Raw genomic sequence first — 11,159 nt, forward strand, 5'->3', positions numbered from 1 at the left:
ACCCTAGAACCACTAGGTTCTAACATGTAACCAAACATGATTGTATACATAGAGAGAGATAGAGAGTGGTCAAGATAAACATGGCAACCAAACAAAAAGTCTCATAAATAGGGTGAAAAAACCAAAGCGCAAAAAACATGAAAACATGAAGAGAAGATGTTAAACCTAACCGAAGCTATGTTTATCACCCAAATAAGCAATGGAGATTTTTTTCGAAACTACAATGGCATTGGAGCTATATCACGTTGGCAATGGGTTTTTTTCCAAAAGTACAATGGCAATGGAGCTTTATCACGTTGCAAATGGAGTTTTTTTCAACACTCCAATGGTAATGGAGCTTGGAAACGTTGGCAATGGAGTTTTTTTCCAAAACTACAATGGCAATGGCAAGCTTCAAAAACCTTCCATGAAACCTTGAGGAAGAAGAAGGTGGTAGGTAAATGGCAACCTTCAAAACCCTCTCATGGAGTTTTCCACGTTAGAAAAGCCTCGAGGAAGAAGAAGGTTGTAGGTGAGAAGGTAATAAGTGTATGAGGATAGGTGAAAAAGGTTGAGGGAAAAAAGAGGTAGGAGGGGTATATTTGTCCTAAAAGCCATCTTCTCTCACCTGACAACACATTTTTTATAATTTTTAAATCACTACCCTTTATTCACAATTTAGACAAAACTTTACATTTTTTTTATTAATTTTTCCTTTATTTTATAGTTTATGCTTAAATCTCAATTAGATCATTATATCAAAATATTTATTAGAATCCATTCATTTGTTTATCTCATTTATTTATTTAACTCGTTGCCTTATATTATCTCTATTAATTAATTATATTTATGCTTAACTGACTTTATATCTCTAGATCGTGTTTAATGAACTTGTGTATTAGTTAAAAATCTTAGCTTGATTAATTGTGGTGGTTGCACTCAATATTTCATTTTATTGTCATAATATCTACTTAAAAATTCAACATACTTAATTTGTTACAGGCTGCCGAAAATTTCCAAAAAATTATGAACAAATTGTTTTATAAAGTTAGGAGTGACATTATCAGAACTAATGCCCTGATCGGATAGCAAGGAAAACCTTTCCGATGGAAAAGTTTTTCCTGAGAAATTTTCTTCTTTCCATGGATTAGAGGGAAATTATTTTACCATGGTTACTTTGGAGGGATATTATCATAAATTGAAGGTCTCTCTAAGTCAAAATTGAATAGGGCTGGTTCAAGTTATCTCTGTTACGTGTTTAGAAAAACTAGGAAATTTTAGAAATATTTTACTTTTCATGAAAATTCTTGCAATCCAAACAGGGCCCAAGTTTATTTTGAAATACAATTTTCCCATAGTAGTTACCTAGATAAACAAGAGAGAGAGAGAGAGAGAGAGAGTATTTTTTGCGTTACAGAAGTTTAATTACCAAATACTAACAAGTGCTCCTGTGACAACCCTCTGAGAAGAAATTTCTAATGAAAAACAAGAATCACAGGTTTTTCACAAAGAAGATAAGCATAACAACACTAGCTTCGACCCATGCAAAAAAATGCAAGGCCTCACTTGTGACAAATACGGGCTGTGGGCATGGTCACACACACTGGGGCATACGCCTTCTTAGCCTCTGGAGTGCCACGCTTCGCACCCAAGTCAGCCGCAATCGCGACCTCATGACCCGATGCCACCGAACATATGGCCGCTGCGGCCGCAGCAAACATCATGTCCCTCCTACTATTGTTGCTTTTGCTGTTGGTGGTGGTGTTGTTACTAATCTCTTCTGCTCCGGCTTGGGAAGCCTTGGCCATGACAAGCCGGCGGCGGCTAACGGAAGGCCGATCGGAGATATTTACGCTGCCGAGGAAGGAGGCTGTCATGGTGATCGAGGCCATTCTCACACAATCTCTCTCTATCCACAGGCTTTCTTAGCTCTCACCCACAGGTGAATGAAAATGGATTTGAGTGTAGGAATAAGAAGTGAACAAGTGATAAAAAGAGAGGTTGTTAGAGTGCCATCAGTTATCTTATCCCTATGGTGCGCTCTAACCAATTGGTGGCCTCCACTTGTGACTCTATCTTGTTGGGAACAAATGGGTGGTCCCGTAGATAGCAAATGCTTTGTTTGATCAATAGGAAAATGCTAAAGAGACTGGCTGTTAGGCTTCTTTCTAACAGACACTCTTTGAGCCCGCTTGTGCCATATGCACTTGATCAGATCCGTTGATCTGAACATCGGCCATAACTCTAGCCAAATGCTATAGAGAATGCCTCTATCAGATGATCTTAAGCCATTCATTCATTATGTTTCTTTTGGGATGTCACTTTTGGATGGGACTAAGATCATACGGCTCACCTCATGGTGTTCTATAAAATCAAAGGTCTTGATTTCACATATATGTCCCCGTAGGACCCAAAAATTACACGTTACCATTAGTCCCCACCACTGTCTGCCTAATCTCTGTTTTTTAAAAGTGTTAGAATATGCGGAATGCTAATATCAATCGACCATGTATACTTCTTGTACTTCTCCTGAGCCCTTTGTGGCAGATCAGTGTGGGGATCAAGATTCAAGACCCGCTCATCTTGTGGGCCACTGTGAGATCATCTTCCATATTTTGTCTCCCACCTAGAGCTGGCAAAATGGGACCCGTTCCCGCGGGTACACCCGGCCCGTAGTAAGATGTGCGGGTACGGGTACCAATTTTCATACCCGTCCAAAAATTACCCGCACCCGGCCTGTACCTGTGACCAGCGGGTGGGTCTGGGTCGGGTCATCGTGCCCATGGGTTACCCGTCAAAACTAGGGTTAAGTTTTTCTTTAGTTTTCAACTTTTCATTCCCTAAAATCATCTCATCTGATTTTTATCTCGTGAAGTGCGAACACCCCAGTTGTTTTTTTTCTTTTTTAAATCCCACTAGTCCTACTTTGCCTAAAATCAAACACAAACAAAAATAAAGTGAGATATGAGTTGGATATCTTGGACTTTTTTTTTAATCTCGTGAGGAATCTAGCCTAACCCACCTTGGTTTCTGTATGTATTTTGGGGTTAGTCATCCACCAGCTTAATATTAAGTTAATTGAGATCCAAAGCAAGACCTGTCAAACGAACGGTTCAGATCATCGCTGCCGCAAATATTTTTTTAACAAAATTAAATATAAATTTACTAGGTTACCCGCGGGTTTACCCAACCCGCGCAGGTTGGGTAATTTTTACCCGTACCCTTGATATCGTACCCGTGCGGGTTACCCGTTTGCCGGTTCTACTCCCGCCAAATGGGGTATGATAGCCCAACCGATTTTTTGCAAAAGAAGTCCTCTACTTTGCTTTATTTGCAAAAACAGTCCTGTAGTTTCACAATTTGCAAATAGAGTCACCATCTTTGAGTGAATTTTGCAAATTAGGTCGTGCCATCAATTTGTGACCAAAATGCCCATGAAAGAGACCAAAATTTCCTTTTATATAAAAAGATGAAAATTACCTAGCAAAAGGACCAAAATACCCATGAAGGTCAGCGATATACTGATATGATTTGATAGGTGGGTCCCACTAACCCAATTCAAATCCATGCATCAAGTGAGGCCCACCATTCTGCCTTATGCTTTGATGTGGTAGGTTCCACGGTAAAAATGATATTCCCACACCCTTGATTCAAAATTGATCTTTGACTGTCATATGCATTTTGGTCTTTTTAGTCTTAGTCTTCTAACGTACAAGGAGATTTTGGTCCTTTCAACGAGTCAACAAAAATCTAACATGGGTATTTTGGTCAAAATTTGATGGCATGACCTGATTTGCAAAATTTGCTCAAACATGATTTCTATTTGCAAATTCTCAAAGTAGAACTCTTTTTGCAAATAAAGCAAAGTGCAAGACTTCTTTTGCAAAAACCCCTAAAAAGAAATGCCAAGAGCATTTTTTCAACAGAATTTCAACATGGCACGAACCCACATAGATGGGCCAGCACCATGGCGTTTGTTCTTTTGATGGAAGTCCACCGATCTTCACCATTTATGTGGCCTGTGGGTTGTCATCAGAGCCGTACATCTGATGCTCATCGGTTAGGATAATCTGATCACATTAGGACCCGCTATAATAGGCTGAACAAGTAGAATCTCCATCAAATCGATGGACCTGATCAAGTAATCAACATACACATTAGCCATGTTCGCCATGTGTACGGCAGACAATGTATGTCACTCAGCACCATGGTCTGACTTGTGGGTATTTGAGTTGGCTTTCCATGAATTTGTACCAGGGTGATTTTAGCCACCCTTGCGAGACAGCGGTATTGCGGAATGGAGTAGTGTATGCTTGCACCTTGGGTTACTAAGCCTTTGTTTGGCAGAGTAAGGCACGGCACAAGTCATGCCTATATACCTTGATGGTCTTTAGGTATGAGCAGGATGTGGGGACTTGTGTTACACATGCAAACTATCTCTTGGTGTGACAATATATCTTGGGAGCCCAAGTCAGAAGACTTGGCAGAGTAGAGGGTGGCTAGACCTGTCGCCATCCCTAGTTGGGTTTACCTGCTAAGTGCGAGACTTTTCGCTCTGCAGATTGGTTCCTGACATTGGTCTATGCCTTGGACAATCGGGTTAGTAAGACTTAGCGGACTCATATGGAGCATAGACAAGCCTCGAAGATTGACGAAATCGCATAGGGCTAATGCGCCTTGTAGTCGATTACTTGTGATGCAGACGGATCAGAAGAAGTAAGCATAAAGTGGTGCACAATGAGGGTAAACTAATAGCATGGATGGGCTCAAGTGACTCGTAGTTTGCCAAGTAAAAATGAAACATGTGACAGTCAAGGAGCTATCAACAACCAATTTAAAGTGTTAAATAGAGTAAAAGCATATCATATCCTAACAAAAGCATATCATATTTCTCATTTTTTTGACAAAAAATAGTTTCCGATTTTTACAAGTGGATGACACTAGATTAATGATCCTCACCCAGTCACCCATATTGGCAAAAGTATATCATATCCTGACAAAAGCATGTCATATTCCTGGATACTCCTCATCCCTATCCTATTTTAGGTTTCAGTAATCCTTACTCATGTTTCGTGATCCATATCCTATTTTAGGTTTCAATGATTCTTACTCATGTCGACAAAAGCCATATCATATCTCCGTCATACCCATAATTCTAAGATTTTGAGATTGAAGGAATCTCCATACCAAATCCCTAATCATACCAGATACCCACACCTGTATCCAGGTAACATAGATCTTGGGTGTATGCTGAACACGTGTATTAATGTTCACTAAATCAGTCCCCACACTCTTAACAGAGGGAGAAAACCAGCCTCCATAGTCCAGACTGCATTCTTTAAGTACTGACTCTGAAGGAAGAAAAGCCAAATGCTGATCCAACACCCTGCTTGTGCTTGCTTAGGGTTTCCCAACATATATCAATGTTCAACACACTAACTGCCAGAAACTGAATTTGTTTGGTCGTCTAGCTTATAAATTTCAGGTCCTCTTACAAATGATCCAAAGGGAATGATATGTGAAAGACACGTTACTATTTCCATGAGTCTTAACTCCAACCAAAACAGAGCCCAATACTTTCTACTAACCTTGAACTAATGAGGAAGGTTTAACAACTTTGACAGAGTTAAACATGAACTGATAATCATACGCATATTTCAGCATTGGCACCCCTCTATTATGAAATTGAATTTTTTTTTCCCTCCTTGGCTATTACAGTTCCAAACAAGCTCTTAGCAGGCTATCAGAGATGCTCAGAATAAAGGCGGCTGCTAAATTGCTAATATCACTCCCCTAAATACTAACATAGTTATCTCTAACTACTCTACATTAGCAGAACCAGTTGGTTTTTCTAGTTCCCTGTTGACTGATTCCTCTTCTCACATTGATTCTGAAGGCAACAGATTAAAGGATCTGAATCAGCATTTGTGATCTACCACCATGGCCGACGCTACCAATTCAACATTCAGAGCAAGTTCTAATTGAAGTCTCAGGGTACTTGGATTCCTAAACAACCTTTGGGCCTTGGGAGCAACCATCAAGACTTCACTCTGATCAACCAGGAACACTGCCTGATTGCTGCCTTACAAGGACATTTCTCAAAAAAAAAAAAAAAAAACTTTGGATCCTCTCAACTTTGCCTCCAGTCAAAGCTCGTATCAAAATGGATTATTTCACTATGATTTAGGAGATCCTCCCAGTGATTGCTTCCAATGACTTGAACAAGATCCTACACTGCTCCCAAAACGACCTATTATGTATATTTCAGCAAGAACAAACATCTCCTGCAATACCTTGGATCACCTCATCATCCAAGTTAATGCAACAAATTCCACATAGAAATCTTTTCTTTTATACGTAACTGATGGTGAAGAGACACATTTAACTATGCATTGGGCTCTGATTTGCTCATTGTGGTCAATAAATAAATACGTGCAAAAAAAATTGCAATGGATGAAAAGACCATCCATCATCTTTACAGAGAAGCTCCGGAGTAAAAAACAATAAGAAATGCAAGAATCAAAATAGCACTTGTTAGAGTAATTGACAGTTACAACAAAAAATAACAAGCTCAAGCAAAACCTAAACCTAGCTTTATAGGCTACGTATTCATGTCTATGAAAAAGGACGTGCAAGCCCCAAAAGGCTAAGATATGATTATCATGGTATAGTCTTGGAAAGAAAGGAATGCCAGAGTTATTGAAGGAGTTGCCAAGTCATCTTCCTACTTATTCATCAAGGTCATTGCATTGACTATTGCATGGGTGAGAAGTCTTCCTCTTTTCAGGTTTGTGTCGGCTTTCGAGCTCTGGGAGGGATGGAAGGAGATTTGCTTAAGTATTGAGAGGCGCCCCCCACTATTTTCCAAGAAAGGCAACCTCCGCCTCTTGGGATGTATAAGTTCAACTTTGATGGCATGAGTATGGGAAATCGGGTGCAGAATTTGGGGGGGGTTGTTCCCCTTAGGGAGTCTAGAGGCGACGTCATTTGGGCATTTAAGAGGCCTATTGGGATAGCGAGGCCGAGATTCGAGCTGTGTATCAAGGAATCAAAAGGTTGGATAAAGATATCCTTGACAAGGTGGTAGTGGGGGGGGATTCCCTCAATACCATTCGGTGGATAAAAGGATCTTCTGTCCTCCCTTGGAGATTTGCTCATTTCTTTAATGAGATGTATGACCGAGTGGTGGGTTCTTCAATCATGTTCATGGACGTTAGAAGATCGGCCAATGGTACGGCCGATCGTCTAGCTAGGGATGGAGTGGAGAGGCAGGGATTTGAGTTTTTTTTTTTTTTTTCTGCCTCCTTGATTTCCTTTTCTGAATGTTCTGTTTGTTGCATATGTTTTCTTTTCTTATGCTCTCTGGTTGTATTATGGGTCGACGATCTCAGTCCTCCTTTTGCTTTTGAATGAAATCTGCTACCATTCAAAAAAAAATTGGTACAGTCTTGGGCTCGTGTTGCTCGAATCACTACTTGTCATCTAAGGTGAGTTTTCGAGGTTTTCCAACCACCAGCATTTCCTCTGGTCGCCTTCGGCAATCAATTGGGTACGGAGGGGTGTCAACCGTCAGTGTCCCCTCAAGACTTTCACCACCCTCCGGCCTTAGCCATTCATCAAGTTGCACACACCAAAATTCAGGTCTCAACATTCGCTCTCCCAACTCTTCCGGGTCCAACAACCCCCTCCCCCCCAATCCACACATCAGGAAAGCCCTCAGTCTGCCCTCTGCCCATTCCCCAGAAGCCCCCCTCCAAATGTCCCCACCACGTTGGTATCCACCACCACTTAAACCACCATCCCTCCAAACCCTGCAACATCCTCTTTGACACCTCCTCCATTGTAAGGGACCCCAAAAGCAAGTCTCCCGATCCCAAATTCAGTCACCTTGGTTTTCAACTCCTCATCCAAACCCATATTCTCCCATTTCAAATTCCCATGGCTTACAAAACTCCCTGGACCCCATATGCAAGTAGGCTATTGCCCTTGCCACCCCTAGACACAACTCAATTCTCTTTCTTCATGTTAGCCTCTTGCAGAGTTCAGCGTCCTCCATATGGGGGACACCTTGTCCCCTCCACCCTTTTCTATGGTTAATCTCAATCGATAAAGTCAACCTTTTCAAAAAAAAAAAAAAAAAATTAGTGTCCTCTATCCATTCATCAACTGAGTCATTCTCAGCATACTCCTGGACCAAAAACCTGTGGTCTGACTTACAACAGTAGCCTTCCAGCTTCAGCAGATTTTTATGGTGAACGCTATCTATGACTGAAATTACCCCCGTGAACTGCTTCTCTTCTGTGGTCGTTACTCCTTTTTCTATATCCTTCAGGCCATTGATTGCAACTGGACGGTTGTTTGGGAGCACACCTTTAAATACCGTTGGCCCAAGCTGGTGTTTGAAATTCTTGGTCAGATCTTTGACTTTGGAGTAAGATAATGCAATCAAACCACTTGAATTAGGATCCATGTCAGCCAAAGTTCCTCTTCTTGCGATGGCTTTTCTTTTATTGAAGAAGCAGAGACCAATTCTGATCTGAATTACAACAAAAGCAATGAGTGTGCCTGAGGCAGCTCCAATGAGACAAGGTAGGCAGAACCCATGTGATCACTTGATTAAAGGAGGTCGTGGGGAAGAGGGGAGAGATGCAGGAAAAATTTTGGGCAATACAGCAATCGGATCCAAGCAGACCTTTATGAAGGAGATCGACATAATGGGAGGGTGTTCATAACCAATGATGTAACGGGTTTGTTTTTCAAACACTGACCCGTACCATCATCAGTTACGGTAACCAAAGCGCAAAGGGAATGAATTCCTACACTGTTCTAGACTGCTTTGTGTGACCAAGTCATTCGGAGGATAGACTCCATGTAAGAACATGTGATCAAATGCAACCATGGTGGAACCATAACCACATTTTTGTTCATACGGTGCCAAGCATTTTGAATTTGAATTGGCAACGGAGCCATATGGGCACTTACAAAGCGTTGTCGCTGTTGATGTGACTAGTGAAGACACAGACGCCATAAAGGACACATGAAGCGAAGACACTGCGCTGGTTCTCAACAGCTTGCCACACTGACTTCCATAATTTGGATGCATAAACATGAATACATCAGAAGATTCCCATCAACTTCTAGCTTGAGAAACCAAAATGAAACTGAAGAATCATTGTGATCTTGTCCAGATTTTGACCATATAGGTCTGAATCTTTGGTCTACAAGTTGCAGAACTCCATCTTTCGTGAATGTAGCTCCACTGATCCGGGAAGAAGATGATTTAATTTTCCAGTAACAGATATTTGTTTCCAAGCAAAGTTTTAATTGGCCGAATGTATCCATGGCTAGACTGTAGTACTTTAGATAACATTTACGATTGCAGCTCGGAGGGTTTGAAAGACAGATTAGATTCTAACCTCGGAGAAGGGTGTCAGATGGAGTCCGAAAGCTTTCCCATACAACAGCTTGGTCTTGGTTTAGCAGGAAAAGATTGCCATTATCATGAAGAGCGTCCGAAGTGCAAGAAAAAGAGCTACTGTTGCTGGTCCAGGAAGCAACTCCTTTTGAGGAATCAAATAGAACCAGATCTCCAGTAATGGAAAGATGGAGATAGGAATCACAGCCAACAGAAACATTAGCACCTGCAACACAAACCATAGTTTGTTTATGGAATGGAATTGCAGCCAAATTGAAACGGATGCCAACACTGTAAAGGTTGGGATGATCCAAGCAGTTGAAGAACCCTAATGCAAAATTACTGTTCAAAGAGACCTAGTAGTTTTTTTTTCCTGCAATGGAGAGCTTAGAATCAAAGGGAATCTGTGAAGTGGAGATGTAGAAGAACACCCCCCCCCACAAAAAAAAAAGGAAAAGAAGAAGAAGAAGAAGAAGAAGCAGTTAGAGAGGTGAATGATGGAGAAAAACCTTCTGTTCAAGCATTGCTGGAGATCCTTAGAGATCCAGAAATTGAATGGAGAGGACAAATATCTAACTTCCAAGCTATGTATATGAATATCATTTGGGAGAGTCAAACCAAAGCGGTATGATGGGGTGCTCCGTAGATTCCTTGTCCTCCACTTATCTTGGCCTACCATTGGGGTAGGCAAACCAAAGAAGGAATGTTAGGAACCTATTGTCAATAGAGTGGAGAAGAGACTTGAAACCTGGAAGAGGAACTTGGTCTCGAAGGGAGGTAGACTTACCATGATAAAGTCAGTGTTGGCGAATATCCCTATTTACCAGCTATCGGTATTCAAATGCCCGATGAGCATCATTTGTAGAATTGAAAAGATCCAAAGGCAATTTCTATGGGGAGGGGCAAATGATAAAAAAGGAATCCCTTTGGTAAGTTGGAAGGAAGTTTGCAAACCTATTAAGGCGGGGGGGCCTTGGCATTAGGCGCATTAAGGAGACAAACCAAACGCTCTTAGGAAAGTGGTTATGGAGATACTGAGTGGAGGGTCACAACCTGTGGGCAAAAGTTATTGCAAGCAAATATGGGTCTTACAACGGGCATTGGGACACGGAAGATAAATGGTGCACAGAAGATCCATTGAAGAGTTATTTCCACAGTTCTTTGTGTTAGCATTGGACAAGGAAGTTATGGTCAAAGATTGTTTCAGCAGGATAGACTCCAAAGTGATCTGGTCTCCAGCTTTCAGAAGAAACTTTTTTGATAGGGAATTGGAAATAGTGGGCATATTTTTGCAAACTTTGGAAATGTGCTACATCAAGCGTGATGGGAAAGATAAAAGAATTTGGGTCTAGAACTCAGGTGAGGAATTCTCGGTAAAGTAATTCTATCACCATCTTCTACCTTGCCCTGGTGTGGGACATTCAAGCACTGCCAAGGGTATGTCTATTTGGATGGACGGCGATCCTTCAGAGAATTCAGACTATTGACTTCCTTAGACAGAGGGACGTGTGGTTCATCGATTATTGTGCCCTATGTTTAGAGGCAGGGGAAACTGTGGATCATCTTTTAATTTATTGCAAGATTGCAACGGAGGTATGGGGTAGATTATTGAGCAGATTTGGGATGACTTGGGTATTCCCGACTTTGCTTGTGGAGCTATTAGAAAGCTGGAATATGGTTCCAAGGAAACGTAAAGGTAAGATCCTTTGGCATGTATTCTTTTTAGCTACTATTTGGGTCCTGTGGAAGGAACAGAACACAAGGA

General features: G+C 41.3%; 1 pseudogene; it reads right to left on the minus strand.

The window, feature by feature from the left end:
- Positions 1-6,350: 6,350 nt before the first annotated feature.
- Positions 6,351-11,159, minus strand: LOC143860467 (G-type lectin S-receptor-like serine/threonine-protein kinase SD3-1; annotated as a pseudogene).

The sequence above is a fragment of the Tasmannia lanceolata genome, unplaced genomic scaffold (assembly GCF_043159265.1).
Source record: "Tasmannia lanceolata isolate RefF3 unplaced genomic scaffold, GAP_Taslan_0.1 ptg000003l, whole genome shotgun sequence".
In the NCBI taxonomy this organism is placed as follows: Eukaryota; Viridiplantae; Streptophyta; class Magnoliopsida; order Canellales; family Winteraceae; genus Tasmannia; species Tasmannia lanceolata.